The sequence below is a fragment of the Melospiza melodia genome, chromosome 12 (genome assembly GCF_035770615.1).
Source record: "Melospiza melodia melodia isolate bMelMel2 chromosome 12, bMelMel2.pri, whole genome shotgun sequence".
Taxonomy (NCBI): domain Eukaryota; kingdom Metazoa; phylum Chordata; class Aves; order Passeriformes; family Passerellidae; genus Melospiza; species Melospiza melodia.
Window position 1 is genome coordinate 14435936 of NC_086205.1, and position 18397 is coordinate 14454332.

The following is an 18397-nucleotide window of genomic DNA, read 5'->3' on the forward strand; positions in this document are numbered from 1 at the left end:
TTTTGCTGCCCTTTTCCATCCATCCCTGCTCTGTGTGCTCAGGCAGGGTCTCTGGACTCCTCCTGGGTCACCTGTATCTACTTCACTTCTCTACTTCCTTTTCCTGTTTGAGCTCAGCCAGGTGTTCCTTCATCCAGGAACTCCTTCATCCTTCTGCCAGGTTTGCTTGACTTTCTGCATGTTGGGAGGTCCTCGTGGTTTGAAGCAGCTCTCACAGAGATCAATCTCTCCTGGGCTGATGATATTTATACCCCACACTTCCATATTGATGGTGATACCACATCACTGATTCAATTGTGTTGAGTAAAGAGCAACTACAACAAAACTGCTGAATTCAGGATGGCCACACCACAGCAGCAAACACCCTGACTATCATTGCCATTTAAGGCTTAAACCCTCCCCAAAAAACCCACAAAATCCCTGCCAAACTCAACCCCCCCTCCCACCAAACCTCCAAATGCTGCTTGAAAAACTATTTTTGTACAGTTCTTTTTGTTTTACTCGGGTTCTTTATTCATCAGTGTATCATTTGGTGACTTCTGTTTCAGATAAAAATTGTCTTGTGTTGTAAGAAAATGCTAGTAAGGAATGCGGGAACACACACCTGGTTTGCCTTGCATGACAAGGGCTGCTCTTTTGCATCAGTCGAATCTGAGAGCACATCCCACTAGAGGGCTCTCGATACACGTGAAATGGAAATCTGACTCGAGCACTGCTCGGTCTTTTATCAGTTTTCCAGGTTAAAGATAGGTTTTGGTTTATTCAAACAAAGCATTGCAGTGCATCAGTGTACTGGACTGGATCCCATTTGGAATTCGTAATTACTTTTGGACTTTATTTTCAGAGAAAGCATGCTGATCCCACTGAAGTACTTTTAGTTTATGAACATGAACATTTTTAATAATTCCTAATTAAACTAAACATCATGCCCCAGTTCTTATTTCCATTAGAGCAGTAGGAATCAGATAAGTCTAAAGTTATTATTTTATAGGCTCTGCCAATATCACTAAACTATTTTTTGTGGGGATTTAGGTTTACATATGCTGGCCTTTCTTATGTGCAGATAACCCTGCTGCCTACCTCAGAGCCTAAAAGCTCTGTATTTTACAGAAATAGACCTGTAATTAACTCTGTTGTTTTCATCTATATTAGTATCCAAACAGCAGCTGTTCCTTTTTTCATTTCAACACTGTTTAAAAAGTTGTAAATAAGTAACATTAAGAGCAGTTATCATCATTTCTATATAATTTTACTGTGCTATCTGCAGCCACGTTTCAAGAGAACAGATTGTGTTCTTCCATTGTGAAGACAAACAGGGCTATGTTTGTAAAGGAATGTGGGCACAAGAAATGCAAGCAGGTGCTTTTGAAAATCCTGGTGGACTGTAACTCCTATTGCAGACCAAGTCTGGCTTTGGACTCTTTTGTAGTAACCAGTTTTTCTTTAAAAGAATTATTTCTGAAACATAACTAATTTAGATCTGGGAGTGTCTCTTTGGAGTGCCACATTGCATTCCTTACCCAGGGGAAGCTCTCTCTCATCTCCAGTTCCCTCCTGGCCTGTGCTGGCTCTTCCTTTGCCATTCCCGGTGTATGTTTGTGACAATCACTTCTCTTTACTCCCAGCCATGTTTTACCCTAATGTTGCCCTTGCTTCCAACCTCTTAATTCACAAACCTCTTTTCTTCCAACTGACAGTTTTCAAATATTTTCCCCTTGTTCTCTGGAAACTCTAGTTGCTATAGAGACACCTGATGATTAGAGAGACAGTGACTACCTTTGTTAGAACCTCAGTTGCTATAGCAATGACTGTTGGCTGTGGGTTCAATGAAATCTGCTGCATGGTTCATGCCCTTTTACACAGCAATACAGCTTGTAAAAGCTTCTTTTAATTGTTATGCTCAGTAATGATACTGTGAGCCAAATTCTGTTCTAATTGAAGTCAGTGGGAGTTTTGCCATTAACTTGGACCACAGTTTGATCCTAAACTCCCCTGTCCATAAATAACAAAAGGAATCCACTTTCAGCACTGTGGCCAACAGGGTATGGCTTCATTCAGTCAGTAACAGCTGAACCTGGGAACAAAGCTTTGATGTCTGTGCTGTATTTCAGTAAAGTCTGTCTTAAATGGTAATCTTTTTCTTTTGAATATTATAGAAACTCTGTGACTAAATAGTCAATTCTCAGATCAAACATATAGTCCTTGTGAGGATCTATGTGTATTCTTTTAAACAAAAGAACTGTGAAACAAAAATGTAATCTTTAAAGTACTTAGACTATTTCTTGTTCTTCTAGGAGAAATGTTTCCATTTTGTTGCTTTGTGGGAAAAGTGACAAGAAAGTAAACATTTTCAAGGAGATATCATCACTTCACAGAAGAGGTATCCCTACTGAAAAGGTAGATATAATGCTATTCTTCCAAAGGATGTAATTTCTTGGCAGTATCCCTGAATTTTTTTTTTGACACTATGGGAATGACCTCCGAAGAATGTCTGCAAGTCAACTTTGTCCTTGAGCTATTTCTGTTCTATTTAAGGTATCCTGGAGATACTTTCTAAGTCACAGGAATCTCATTCAAGTAGAAGCTGAGGCTGGAAATCACTGTATTTGCTGTGTCCATCCACAAGTGTTTGTTTCATTTGGGTATACCCAAATTATCACATACTACGACTGTTGTAGTCATTTGTGCTTTTATCTGGCAGCCTCTTCAGGAAGTCATTATTCTCTTCTTTCTCCTCTCTCCTTCATTGTTTCTGTGAAATTATGGGGAAATTTGCTGTGAGTTTGTGTCAGAACAGTTCTTATCCTTGATCCCATCTGTAAGGGTTAAGTTGCAGGCAAGATTACAAAATGTCTCATTTTCAGCATGCCCAGAATAACAAATCTGACATGCCCACTTCAACAGCTGCTGCAAAATTAAAAACCTAAGAAGTCCTCTTACAGACTTGTACCATGCATATTTTGTGTGACAATCTGCTCATTTTAAGCAGTCATGACTAGATGAAAGAAAAGTACCTGAAATAAATGCCATTGATCTCTTTAGGAAGAGCTAGGCCAGAATGAACAGAGCAGAGATTTTCATTTGCTAAGGGAAAAGCCAGAAATGGAGAAACATTGCCATTACAGCTGAAAAACTCAAGTGACACCTTGTATAAGCACATATTGTGTGTAAATCTCTACAAGAGTCACTCCTCAGGTACTGTCAGATGCCTGCAGAACATCAGGACTCTCTGGCACTCCCATGCTTTTGGTGTGCTCACTGCTCTGTAGCATTTTTTTGTACCCAGACCAAGATACAGAAGGAATCCAGACTCACCTATCTCTCCTTTCCCTTCATATAATTCCCTCAAAACCTGGCATTTTTTTTCTTGCTGCAGCAGCCATTTTTATTTCTCTTTCTTCTGTGCTCCAAAGATGAGCTGTGCAAGACTCCTACAAAAATAATGAAAAAAAAAATCCTTTCTTATGAATTCTGCTGTCCTCTGGTGATCAGTTTCATCTGCTGGTCAAAGAGCTTTTAGGCACTCCTTTGTTTGTACACAAGCCTTTGGTCAAAGTGCTTGTTCTTACTGCTTATGAATGCCAGGCTTTCTGTGAGCAGAGGCTCATGAATTGTAAACAATGATCTATTGTGAATCCTGTGCAATTATCTTATTGAATTTCTGATTAATTTAGCACTAAAAAATCAGAATGAAAGAATAATTTAGATTTGAAGGGACTTCAATGGTCATCTCATCCAAAGTCTGAGCCAGCTAAGATTGGGCTCCAAGATGCTTAGTGTCTCTCTGTGTTTTTTTATTTTTCTGGGTATTTAATTTGCAGGTATAAGAGAGAGGAAGCAAAAGTACTGCATTCAGTAGTGTTAGAATTTTGAAAAATTTATAATGTAGAGATGAAATTCAAAAGTCATACATAAACTCCATTTTACTCAAAGCATCCTCTGCTGACTCCAGCATTTTCATTCCTCTGTCAGTTTGGACATGGAATAACATTAGAACTGCTGCTTTTCTTGCCCAAGTTTCACTTTCTCAGGCTTTACATGAACATTTTCCACCAGTCTGTTATGGAAGACACAGGAGACTGAAATACTAAAAATTCTTGGGAATCATTAATTTTTGTGAGATTTTCTGCTTTGCTAGGAAAAGCTTTATGAATTTTGTTCTGTGTAATCTGTTCTATTTCTGAGCCATATGAGGAATTTTGTCCTGTCTTCTAACATGCATACGCAATGTATTTCAGAGTATTCACACAGTCTGCTTGGATGTCTAGTGAGTTCTTGTATGATTTACAGACAAACTGTGTTCTGGTATTTGAAAGAGAAATATTATTTTCTGTGCCCTTCTAGTAAAAGTACATTATCTGACATGAGCAACAAACCAACCCAAGGCTGTGTTTGTTTTCTTTCCATCCAGGCCCCACATGAAAGCTTGCAGCAGTTCTCTGGCCCTGGTAGGGAGAGGAACTGCTGGGGCTCACCATCCCAAGGTACTAAAGCCTTGGAACAAGCCAGATTTGTGAGTCTTCAAATCACACCTGTTTTCTGACAAGTGCTCCCTAATAAATGCTCGACTGATTAAACAGTGCACTGCCAGCACACTGAGACTGCTGTGGATGTTCTTGTCTTTCCCAGGTTAGACACTGGTTAGGAGGAAACAGCATATCTGCCCAACATCCTTGAGAGTACAAGAAAATAATTTTAGGATAAATCAGCGAAGTATCCCAGACAGAAAATGGTAGGAAGTTATTTAAGCTGAGCCACCACTCATGGCTTTCCTGCTTTGTTCTCAGATTTGCTGTTATCAGTGTTCTTTATCCACCTTGTCCTTTCCCTTGCCAGTCTCCTGCCTCCATTGCAGGTCAGGAGAAACAGTTGTTCCTAATAAAGCAGCTCTAGCAAGAAAAAAAAGGAAAAAGGGTGTTGGACTTAGATTTACATCTGTTGGTGCTTGACATGGCTTCTCTGGAGCCCAGCTTCAACTCTGGCATTAATGTTCTCTCCACCATGGCTGACAGTCCAAACCTGGCAACACTGCCAGCTGAGCACAGCCCTGCAGGTGTGCAGAGACTGCAGGGCAGGGCCTCACCCACCAGGAACAAGGGGCTCTGAAATGGAAAGAGCTATAAGTAAGGGTTTATTAGATTAATGTCTCACAGCAGTCCTTTTGAAATTTGTTTTGCTAGCAGCAAACCCCAGATCTTTTGTGCATCCACATATTCTGGCACTTCAAAGAGGAGTCAACTGAACTGGTCTTGGAAACGAGGAGAAATTGGAACTTGCTGACCAGTCACCTTTTACTGGATGTGAAGGCAGAACAGTCATAAAATTGAGCATTCCTCTTATTGCTTGGAGCTTCTTCCCACCTTCTAAATGTATGGAGAAATAGCCTTTAAATGCACTTCTTCCTATATTTCACAATATTCCCCAAGGGAAAAAAAAAAAAAAACAAAACCAAAAAAAACCACCAGGGTACTTCTGGGGTGTTAAATGGGATATATTACATCATAAAACAAGCTTCCCACATTCCTCTGCAATCTTAAAGGTTCTCTTTGTCACTCTGGAAGACTCTGCCAGCAGAACACAGGCTATTATGTTTATCTGCTCTCTGGTTTTGAATATGGCCTTTTGTTGAAAGATCCATTTCAACATGGGTGAGCAAATGGTCACTTATTGCCTTTGAAAGAAAGCAATTCCTTGAGTTTCATTTACATTTTGCATATTGATTCAATTTTAGGGGCTTTAAACAAAAGTAAAACTTAAAATACCATTATCTGGCTATGGGAGCTGTTCCTCTATCTAGGAATTATGATTTAAAAAAATATTATTACTAACAACATTTGAAATGTGGCTATAACAATATTTTATAACAATAAAACATTATTTTTCACATGTTACAATAGTAGTAAAAAACCAGTATGTTGATATTCTGATAATACAATGGGCTGCATTTTCCCAATGAAAGTTCAGATTTCAAAATCTCCTTCTGAATTCTCCATAGAAAACAATTCCATGGAATTTAATAATGACCCTCTCATATAGGAGCTAGACTTCTCAGGAAAAAAAGTTAGCAAAAATGTTTTAATATATTATTTAAAGTTACTAAAACATCATTCAGCATGTCCTCAAAATGAAATATTATATGCTGAGACAAACCTCTTACTATATTCCTTTTTTAAATGAAAGTGTATCATAGAAGTTTTCATGTAATATTTCAACAGATATACAGCATTTTAAAAGGTAGGTTAAGATATAATTTTTAAACTGAATTGCAGTCATGGTAGACAAATAGAGGAATATTTGGATATCAAATGGAAATTGGCAAATTTTTATGTCCTTCCTTAGCAATTTTATAATTCTCTATTAAAATTATAATTTTGTAAAGGAAAATAGGACAAATTTTGAGACAATCCTCAAATTTATCACTCATTTGCAGTGGATGGGAAGGAACATAAGAACAGCTAGCCAGGTAAACAATGTATTTTAAACAGAACTTTGGCTCTGGAACTAAATCTAGAGTTAGCTTGATTTGCCATCTGCTCAGCCATAAATTATTGTTGTTTTCAGCTTGGCTTTTTCTTTCTGTGCAATCTAAATCTAAACCAGACACATTTTTTTGCAGTTCACAGAGGTGATATTGCCATGAAAACAAACAATCACTACTTGTTACTTGTGTTCTGTCATTCTATCCAAATTCATTATAAAAATAAATCCCATTTGATATTTTTACATCTGAATTTACGCACTTATGGCCACCTTTTTTTTTTAATACCACAAACTGTTGTTATATAGAATGTTCTTTGTCCTAAGGAAGCAGTAAAATGACTTTAAATAGTCCAAACGTCTTCCTGTAAGTGAGGTAATATTTTCAAAAGTACTGTAAATAATGGATTTTGTTTCCAGCATTCATATCTGTAAGCAAAAGTTGCTTTTTGAATAGAAGTCAATACAGTGTGAGTTAGTGGGGAAAAAGATATTTATTTCTTAAATAACAGTAAAAACTTGGGGCTTTATAAATAGAATCTTTTCCTCCTACTCCTTTTCACATGATGGATTTTCTTACAAAACCCCAACCAAACAACAAAAACGAGACAGTGATTACAAATCTTGAAGGAAAATGTAAAAGGGCTTTTGGAATTAAACTACCATTCACAAGAAATCACCACGTATTTTTCCACCTTGCTTTTCTTGAAACATTGGACAAATGTTACAGCTCATGGAAGTACATCTGCAGAGAAAGTGGGAATTGGTCCCATTTCTCTTTCATGAAGAGGCAGAAACCATTTCCTATGGGACAGTCCCATCATATTGTAAGAAAACTCATACAGGAAGGACAGGGAAATTCAGCTAATTTGTAGAGTCAGGGAAAAACTCTGATCCCTCAGTACTGAGACTAGTGTTGAGATGGGACTGGAAGCAGGAAGCATCATTCAAAATATGGATCCCGTAAACCAGGGGAAAACCTGTCTCAAAAGCACAGAGGTGTTAGGAAGACACTTCCCAATAACTGAATGGTTTTGTTTTTACTTTGAAACCAGCATGACTATTTGGGACCTATGGCACTTATTTTTCAGAAATTGATGCTTTTGGTAAGACAAACTCAGAGTGAAAATTGCTAATAATAAATGTAGAATTAATGATGTTAACTTCTTCCAAAGTCCAGATTTGAGAGAGTTGAGACATCTGAATTCCTTTCCTGACTTTGCACATATTTTAATGGTAGTTATCATTTATGACTTGTAGGGTATAATTTATTTCTGTTTGTAAATGATTTTGGGATTCCTGAGTAGTTACAGGCCAAGTGTTCAGAAGTGTAAAGAATTGCCAAGCAATTCAACATCTTTCTAAAGTAACATATCCAGCTATAGAGGGGCTTCATATTTGGCTGTCACCATGCCCAACCCTTTATTTGGAAGAAATGCTTTGGAAGAAGCAATGTACAGCCAATAGCTGTACAGAGGACTTTCCCTCCCACTGCCCTCTGCTTCAGTCCCATTTGCAGTAATCAAAGATGTCTTTGCTCTCTAAGCACTGAACTATGGAGTGTAATTCAGAAACCTCCATTTTTAAGTTACTTCCACGGTGTACAAAGGTTTACATGGAAGAATGGCATTTCTAAAACTGCAGAATCACAGAAAGCTGGAACCTTGCCTGCAGGAGTACAAAATTATGGTTGTCAAAAGTGAGCATGCCCAATTTCTTTGTGTACCTGTAAGTGTGAGATGTATATTAACTTGACTGAACAATATTGTATCATAAGTGGGTTGAAGGAGCACCTTCTGTTCACTTGAATACTAAATAATATACGGAGGAAGAGGAAATCAACACCAGTCAGTGCCATACATAAATAAGTGTGGGGGAAAACTGGCATGGAATCTATGTATTAAAAGGTATTTTTTAGAACAGCAGACCTCAATGTTTAGCATGTCTTCATACATGATGCTTTTACTGTAAACTCTGCAATGTTTTTTTTTCCTTGCACCATTAATGTCTAGGAAGCAAGATTTTCATCTTCAACAGCAGCATTTGGACAGATTTTTAAAAAATTTAATTGAAAGAGAAAAAGCTGTTGCAGTGAGTTGGTTTTCTGTCCTGTCCCTGCTGGAGACACAAGGTTGGACTCTGAGTTGAGTCACAAATGAAAGAGTAATTTTCTGCCAGTCACCATCTGTGCAGCATCCCAGCACTGCCACACATCCGAGCATGGTTCTGTCTCCTCTGAAACCCAAGGCACAAGGACACACATCCTTGCCTCAGTAGTGAGGGGCACTGACAGAGCTGCTTGGGAGCACTTAGGCAGTGACTGCATGATGGTTCATTGTGGTACTGCTTCACTTATTAAAAGCAGATCCACATTTCTCTCATGTCAGAGGAAAGCAAGATCACAATTTGGCACCATAGCAGTGAAATAACTCATCTGCTGCCTAATGCATTATTCTTTTAAGCACCAATACACCAACCAGTCCCAGATATAATCCCCTACTTTTTGCTTTAATCCTCCTGCACTTTCAAATGTACTTCTAATGTTGGGGATTTTTTTTCTGCTTGGAAATAGAATTACATCTTTAAGTTTGGGCAATGAAACATTTGCATCTGGCATGAGTGACTTTGATACCTACAGATAGATTGCATTAAGCTGACTTTGCTGCTGAAAACTGACAGGGCTTACAATTATGCCGTCACTGGAACTGCAGAAGCAGAGCAGGGAAGCAGCATTTGTGAGGCTGCTCTGTGCCAGATGGCACACCATGGCAGAAAAATCTATTTGAGCCCTTGTGTTCTTGCATTATAACCAGCAGATTGTCAGCTGGAGTAAAGTACAGAAAGTATGTAATTTAACTGACCTTGTCTCTGTAGGAATTTTCAGATCAGAGGATGAAACTCTTGATGTTTTTCCTTGGTGAGGCAGTTTCATTTTTTCTTCTCTCCCTGGTATGAGATGTATCAGTAGAAGATAAGGACTGCTGCAAAACTTGCTCTGAAATGTGAGTTTTTGAACTTGAAAGACATGCCATTTTAATAAAATGGCACTCTTTAATACTGCTGCTCAATCCTATGACCTCAGATCCCTAAAAGTAAGTTTCTTTGTACTGCAAATTACAAAGTACAGCTCTATTCATTTTCATGAGTGCATGCTAGAAATTGTGTAATTTCATGTTGTGATCTTTAAGTCAAACTTCAGACACAAAATCAGGCTGCTTTGTAATTTATCTGCAACTTGCCTGGATAAACCACTTCAGTGTGAAGACACCTTGTGATGTAACACAGAGTGGCCAGCAGGTACCAGCCTTTGAGCTGAATTTGCTGTGGTTGTGATCTACCTAAACCCACTTGTGTGGATGCAACCCCCTTTCAGTGAAGCCTGAGGCATGAGTAACCAGGATCTCCTTATCTATCATCCTTGTCACAAGGTCTGCAAACATGTAGGCCTTGTTACCATGTCCATCTGCAAAGCTGGGTAAGCACTATATGTTTTTCCATATGTGAAACTGTTGGCTGAAGACAAAACCAGCTAGAACTGGCTTTCAAGTTACACAACTTGACAGCAATTTGTTATTTATTTCTCAGCAAAGCCTCAGCAGAGTGTTAAGCAGATGACTACATATATCAGATTCATTTTTCTCCTTCCGGTATATTTACTATTGATGGGTTTTCATGAGCTTCACATTTCCTAGACCAGAAAGGACACAGACAGCATGCCTTACATACTGCATACAATTAAATTTAAGAAAGCTATCTCTTGATTAAGCTAAATCCATTGCTTAACTGACCAACAGTTTATTCTGCAAGTGTGAGTTGGAAAAATCACAGAATCACAGATTAATTTAGAATGCAAAGGCAGTCAGAAGATCATGTAGCCCATTTCCCTGATGAATGTGTGCCCAGTGTGGGTTGATTTGAGCTGATTCCATGAAACCTTACTAGGCTTGTTATCAACTTGTTCTGAGCCTGTGGGACAGCAGTGGAATGGCTCTGTGGGACTTTGCAGGTAGATGGAAGTGAACTGTGCCTCCATGGTGAGCATGGTGTCAGCTCTGACCCAACAGGCACTGGCTGCGGTAGGTGCTGACTGACACACCGGATTCCACCTCTCAGCAAAAATTTATTTTCCAAACTTGTAAACCAGCCTGCAACACTGAAAGAAAATTCTGCCTCCAATAGACCTTGGTTGTTTTGTTGAATTTTTAAGAATCCTCAGTGGTTGCTTGACTAAGAAGAGGATAAATCTGCCTGCATAAGTCAAGATAAAATTGTTCTAGATAGTTATTTCCTTGCTGCAGATAAATTTCTCTTTTATTAGACAAACACTTCAGAAAATTTTTTTTCCTAGACTGAACTAATTCATCTCATGAGACAATGTGGAACTTTTCATAGTTCCTATATAGTAATAGTGCTGATTCCGCACTAAATAACATTTTTAATGGTTAAGAAAAAAATTAAATTATTTTTGAATTGTATTTTTGGGGAAGAGGTGTACTAATTTCTTATGTGGTCAGACTCTTCTTTGAAAGCGTAGCCCTTACAATTTTTTAAAATCTGTCTGTCCTGGTGTGGTTTATTATTCTCCAGGTTGCTTTTCTGTGTTCTGCATCATACAAGAGTAACAAAACTAGTTTGGTTTTATCCACTACTGTAAGATGTAAAAGCCTCATTTCACCTTTTGTGTATTTTCTCCATTCCACAGAAATTAGAGCTTTATCCAACACTTAGCATTAAAGCAGAAATACCTTAATTCCCTTTAGCAGTGCTGTTTTCAGTGACTCGGTCTTCCATGCCTTTTCAAAACCCCTCTGCTGTTTGCTGCTTTGACACATACTTCCTTGGTGCTCTCACTTCTCAGATATAATTGTGTTTAAAATGAGTGCTTCATTTATCAGTGACACTTGAACCTGTAAGGAATTAGCACTGGTACCTCCAGAACACTGCAGCAGTGCTGACAGCTCAGATGTCTGTGACTGCAGTTATGGCCCACACAGGAGAAAACAACTTGGGAAGAGTCCTCACAGGAAAAAAGAGGAGCCTTAGTTAAGGAAGGACATGTAGGCCGTTAGTGGATCTTGGTAACACTTTCACAGTTTAAACCTTTACTTTGGGAATGTGATCTTGACTGCAACATCTTCCAATTAGAAACTAATTTCAGATCTTCCTTTCCTAAGCAAATATTCTTAAAATGGTGCAGTCCCTTGACTATTATTATTATCAATAGTTTGCAGTGTTTTCAGAAGCTCTGCTTAAAGACACAGTTAGATTGGTAGCCCTATTCTAAAACTTGAATTTATGTACCAACTCTTACCTGTGCTCTATCTTTTCTACATCAAATCTTAATTTTTAAACGTTTATCAGCATGTAGTATGTTGTTTTCATTCTTTGTATTTAACCCTCCTTACAAAAACTTCACTCCTATTATTGTAGTTTAAAATTTAGCTTTCTATTTCTCATTACTATTATTCTCATTATCTGTCATAACTTATTTTAGCACATACTTCATACCACAGTAAAGCTGATTTAATTTCTCTTTTACTTTAGGTAATTTTTTATCTTCTAGGTGAAGTTTTAAGATTGTTTGGCAAGTATAGCATATTCAAATACTTAATTTTCTCAATGATTTCTGTGTAGAGTTTATGTGGTGAGATTTTTCTCGCAGGGGCATGATGGTGTGTGCTGCAGGGGTGGTATGAATGTACCTTAAGTGATAGTGATAAAGGAATAGGAAAAACCCTCAGCTATTAAAAAAGTAGCATCCTTTGTGGCAGCTATTTCTAAGTCAAGGTCTGTGTTTCATGACTGTGGTAAATACTTTCAGAGTCACCTACTGTTTCTTTGTTTCTTCCAGTATGACTTAATTTTAATGAGCTCCTTGATTTCACATTGTTCCCTCTCCTAGAAGTTATCAAAATGCAGTTAAGAGAACTTCTACATCCTTTAGAAGATGCATCCCCATGGCAGCAAACTTTCAATTAGGTTTTAAAAAAATATATCAATAAATGGACATGAAAGGAAGTGTTTTAGGCCTTCAGTTTACACTGAAGTTGAAGCGTTTGAAGATGCAATGTTTTATAAACAGAATAATAATGGACCTACTGTCAAACAGTTGATCTGCCTACAGTGTTCAAATATTTGCATTTGTTTCATGTGTGAAAAACAAATACAGTAAAACTAAATATCTTATGGTTGTTTTATACGTTGAAAGGTGATACTGTTTGCAGGGTATGGACCCCTAGGGACAAGCTACTGGGCCAAAGCAGATGTCCCTGCAGACCAGCAGGCTGTCATGAAGCACATCCAGGGAATGGATGTCTAGGAAGCAGCAGGAATAGGGTGTACATGTACTGCTGCCTAATCCTTCTGCAGACTTTTTGCACCTGAGCAATCCTTTCCAGCTCAGGGAATTCCAAAGTCAGCCTCCATGTACTTAGTTAGCACCAGTGTGCTTCTCTTATGTGAACTGTCCATTCTTCCTTGGAACCAACAGGAACTCTGGCCTTTTGCAATGCCTGGAGTTCCACAGCTCTGTCAGTGCAGCCTCATTGCTCTGAAACAGGATCCTACAAGCTTAATTTGGGGGAGCAAGGTTAACTGGTTCTTGTAGTTCTGGTGGTAGAAAAAGTGAAGAACTTCTGAGACATACCCAGCCTTTCCACTTTGTACTTTATCATACCCTTCCATGATATCTTTTTCTCAAACCCAATAGTCCTAGTTTACTTCATGGCTTCTAGGAAGGAAGTTGTAATTTTGGTCAACCTTTAGCTCTTCTCTGAATCTTTTCCAGTCCTAGTTTATTTTTTTAACAGGACCAGCACAACAAACAGTAAGCTCAGATCTTAATTCTTTTAACCCTTTTCTATGCCACGAAATACTCTACAACTAATACTAGAGATTTCAATCTGACTTGTAATCTCTCTGTGTTATATTTTCCTCTTCTTTAAGGAAGGGATAACATAAAATACTTCTCTGACAAGATTTTTAAGAAGATGAATGTGATTATTTCACTCTGACTGACATAAGGAACACATTTCATATTTCCTCTGCCCACTGGACCAAAAGACATTCTGTTTAGGAGGTGTCTCAATGGCACAGCACAATGGCATTGCTTAGATCTCGAGGCGTCTCTGAAATGTAAAACCAAACAGAGCACAGAGCTGGAGGCCATCTGACTGGATTTTAGTTCTTAGAGTATGGGACATTAAAAAATGGAACAGAAGCCCCAGTTATAGATTCCTCCCAGAAGGGCTGGCAAGGGACAAAAACTTCTTCATAACTATTGACTATAATTGCTGTAACAATCAATAAATATGGATAGCAAAGGCATTTTCTGAAACTGAATTGCTGGAAAATCTTCTAATGTTTTGAATGACAAAACAGTATAGAAGAGTAACTTCTCATGGCACAAAACCATGCTAAAGCTAAGGTTCTATCTATTTTTCAACAACTCTAAGACTGAAACCAAAAAACTAAATAAACCTAACTCACAGATTGGCTGCATTTGACATCAGATGTGTAGCTTTTGAAATGCTGATGTCTTTTTTCAGGCTACACATGTTAAAACTGAATGAAGAGGCATTGTCAGCTTTAATGTATATATGCAACAGCAATGAAGAGCAAGCAGCTGCTGTTGTGGATCCCAGTTACCATAGCAATGCATTCCCATAGACATTTTCAAACTCATTTATAATAACAGTGCCTTTAGTAAACAAGAATGCAAAGTTGCTGATAGTATTCATGTGGTTTCCTGTATTATGGATTTTAGATGTTTACAATAAAACAACTTCATTACCGATGGACAGTCCCCACTGAAGGAACTTGATGAAGTAAATTATTAATTGAATCAGTTCAGACACAGGACCGCTCCATAGAAGTCCAAGCCAATATCCAAACAATGATATATTACATTTGGTGCAGTTTTATCAGGTTCATACTTATACAAAATAATACAAAAAGAAGAAAGTTCACAGGCCCATAATTTCCATGGGCGATGAAAATTCTGATTAGTATAATATAAAACAGTCTGATCATAGAGTGGTATACAGGAAGAAAGAAATAATCCAGCCTAAACCCTCCCAGCAGACAAACCTGAAAATCCATGTTAAGCAATGATACTTCTAAATGAACAGATGTCAGATGCTGTATAATAAACGTAGAGCTAATTGAACAAAAAAAGTTGCACATAAAAGCAGCAAAATTCTCTACTGAAAGTAAAGATGCTATGTGTTTATGGTAAAATTATTGTGTAAAGTTCGAAAATGAAAACAAATTATTTTACTGAGAATCTCAAAATTTCCATCAGAAACAAAATAATTAGACCTTACCCAAGGACATAAGCACCGTCTCTCTGTTCTTACACCAACATAAAGGACATACTGCACGAAATCAGGATAAAAATAGATGTTGACTTTAAAGGACAAAGACCATCCTTAATCTGTACTTGAAGATGTGAGGAAAGAGAAAGGAGAACTTGAAAATACTTTGGCAGCTTTTGATATTCAATTTCAGTGCAGTAACCAGGCACTGTCCGATTCATGATGATAAAGCATATTTGCTAGGATGTTTATTCAGCTAAATAATCTGTAATGTTGTTCAGCTGCTCAAAGGCTGTAAGAGGCACCATTAAAAGGAAGTAGAAATTGAGGAAAAATGTCAGATTACTAAAAGCAAAAATTCTACAGAACCAGTATTTCTGTTACACTGCACCAAATACAGTATGTTATGTGCATAAAATTCAACACAAAAATTTTATGATAATTTATGAAATTATAATTTTGTTGCTTTTTTTTTCATTTTTGCTTTCATTCTAAGCAAGAATTAGTATTGTACACAGAAAAATAAAACCCTAATTTACTGCAATTTTTTATTGGTTAAAGAAAGACACTCCCTTCCACTAGTAAGATTAACAGACTTTTAGGTGTTATTTTTCCAGAAGCACAATACTAATTTCATTTTGCCATCAGTAAGTGGCACAACATAACAAATGAGATTTTCAATTTGAAGAAGGTAGAGTGGAGAACAGAAGCTGTGCTACAGATCCTCAGAGAAGTGCTAGCAGTGTCCCTCTGAGTGTGATGCATGGTTGGTTGGACAGATCCTTTACACAGCCCAGCCATAGATCCAGATTCCTTCAGATATGTTCTACTTTCTCCACAAGGATCAAATCTGGAAGATGTCTGAGGATATTGAGTGTTTGTCCCAACCTGTGGCTGTCCCCCAAACATAAAAAGGGAAAATATTCTGAAATCTCAGGCACACCCATGTCCCTTGCTGGGACACAGGTTTCTGAACTATGTGTATGCACTTAGTCTGATGTGTGTGAACATAAAAATGTAAAGTCTGGGTTACAAAGGTGCAGAACTTGGAGCTGTTCTTCCAGCACATCTTTCAGACCTGCCTAGCTAAAGGGACAAAGATCCCTATTTTGAAAGTGGCAAAGTGGATTTGGTGATTGAGTGTGGGAATGTCTAGACAATTAAGAAAAACAGATACTCCAAACTCTTTTGCAGTATCTGCAAGGATTTTGAGATAGCTGCCGTTTCAAACAGCTGCTTATTCCATAGTTTGGAACAAGAGCTCAGAGTGAAGTGCCCTAGTAAGGCAGAGCCTGTTATCAGACATTTCAATAGAGCTGCTGGATTATCTTTTCTTTCTAAACTGTTTAAATTCTGAGTGGTTGTTTGCTTTCTCATTATGGAGGCCTGGAGCTATTCAAGTCTTCTTTCAAATCAATATACTGGATAATTTAACGTTGTGTAGGAGGTCTCTGCAGCTGTGGAGTCTGTGATCACCATGAGGCCTCTCCATGTCTCTGAAAACACTGGGAATATATTTTGTCTTTTGTATAAAAGGTCTGTGCACAAGCCACTGTTACAGGAGATGTCAAAAATCCCCAGATGGAGGCAGCAATATTAGGTAATTGTTGGAACAGCCCTTCCTACCACACAGCAAACTGAGACCCTGGTGTTGTGCTGTGGGCCAGCCCTTTGTGAGAAGCTGCTGTACCCCAGAGAACATCATGCACTGGCACTCCATGGCTGGCCTGTTTGCATCCCAGTGACTGCAGGCTTCGATGGTTTACACTGCCAGATATAATGAAGTCTTCACAGGAAAACTACTGTAGTTGATTTTGAAGGCTAGTCAGAAGGTGGCAACTCTAGAAAGACAGGAAATGCATGCATTATAATGCATTATCTAGTTTATTTTGCATTCCCCTGCTCTTTGAAATGGATCATTCACAAATCAGGCCTTTGAACACTACAAGATATACCTGTCATCCTTTCAGAATTAACCATTTTTTACTCAGTTGGTCCCCCTCCTTTGCTTTTTCTTTCCAACTCTGCCTTAACCTTTTCTTTCCACACATTTTAGTCTTCCAAATGGTTGCATTTCCCCTTCATTCTCCTTTCTTTCGTTACCCAAAACTTGTAAATCTGTGAAACCAAGTTAAAGAGACATTGAAAGGCAGCCTCCACCTTTTCCCTTATCTCTCACAAACAATCCCCGTGGTCTCCAGTGAATGCCAGGGAAACCAGAAATAGCTACAGAACAAGTTTTCTGATCTGTTTAGAAACAGCTTTAGAAACAGATTTATTTGTTTATGAATTTGCAATGTCAAATGCTTTAAGAACACTACATTGTTGTTGAAAGAATGTATTAAACTATTTAAATGATTCTTGGTACTTTAAAATGTTTTCATCTAGTAAAGATTAAAATATTCTGTTTGCGTTCAGAAGGATCAAGCTGTTTCCCTATAAATGAGCAAATGAGAAAGCTTGAGAAATAAGCAGTGCAGAAAATAAACATTAATTCAGTATATTTGGTTAGATTTGGATTTGTTAGTGATTTAATAACATACAGATTAGATACTGTTATATGAAAAAAACCACTATCAACATTAAAGACCAAACATGTTTAGCTAGTGAGTTTGGAATTTCCATGCAGGAAAAAAATCAGTTCATCTTTCAAGATCAATTATGATTATTTGAGATATAGCATCAAGCAGTGCATCCCCTAATGAAGACTTGAAATAAAGAAATTATATATATTTATGTATATACTTAATTTGTCAGAAACCCACTGCTTTGTAGACTGCAGAATTTGCTGATGGAATGTTTTGACCCTAGGAGCAGCATTTAACAAGGTATATTGAAACAGATCCAGTCAGTGACAAAATCTCAGTAAAAGAAATACTTTAGACTAGACAGAAAAATGTCAAAACACAGCATATAGACATATCAGTACGTGCCAATATGAAAAGACAAATGTATGTCCAATATTCTAGATACTAAGCACTCAAAGTTTTGTATACTGCATTTAAAATAACTGGAAATTAAGCAGTCTGCTACACTTCTTTCTCAACGACCATATCCCTACTGCACTTTTGGGACTGGTAGAGTTACTTCTCCCAATGTGAAGGTTGTCTCTAATTTGTGAGAGCATAGTGTAGACGAGATTAAGACTTTCACCCTTTTCCTTAATCTCTGTTGCTCTGTTGTGTGTTAGTTTTATAGAACGGCTCTTAGCCTGCGGCAGTGCCGGTGCCAGCACTCCCGGGGACGCTGTGGGGGCAGCCTCACAGCACGGAACGTTCCTCACACGGGGACCGCCCCTCAGCACTGATTGTTCCCCCGGAGTGCGGACAGGCTGAACACGCTGCACAGGATCAGGTGTAGCGCGTCCCGCGGCACCACCAAACCAGGCGGGGACGCGCCGGGACCCGTGAGGGCGCTGCGCTGCGGGGCTGCGGCGGGCGCGAGGGGCAGGCAGGGACACGGCGGGTGGCGGACACTGCTGGGGCAGCGCGGCCGTCCCGGGCCGGCCTCGGGCAGGGCGCTTTCCGCGGGCACCGGGAGAGCGCTGCTGCCCCGGACGGGGCGGGGGCGGACACGGCGAACAGACACGGACACAGAGAGGCGCA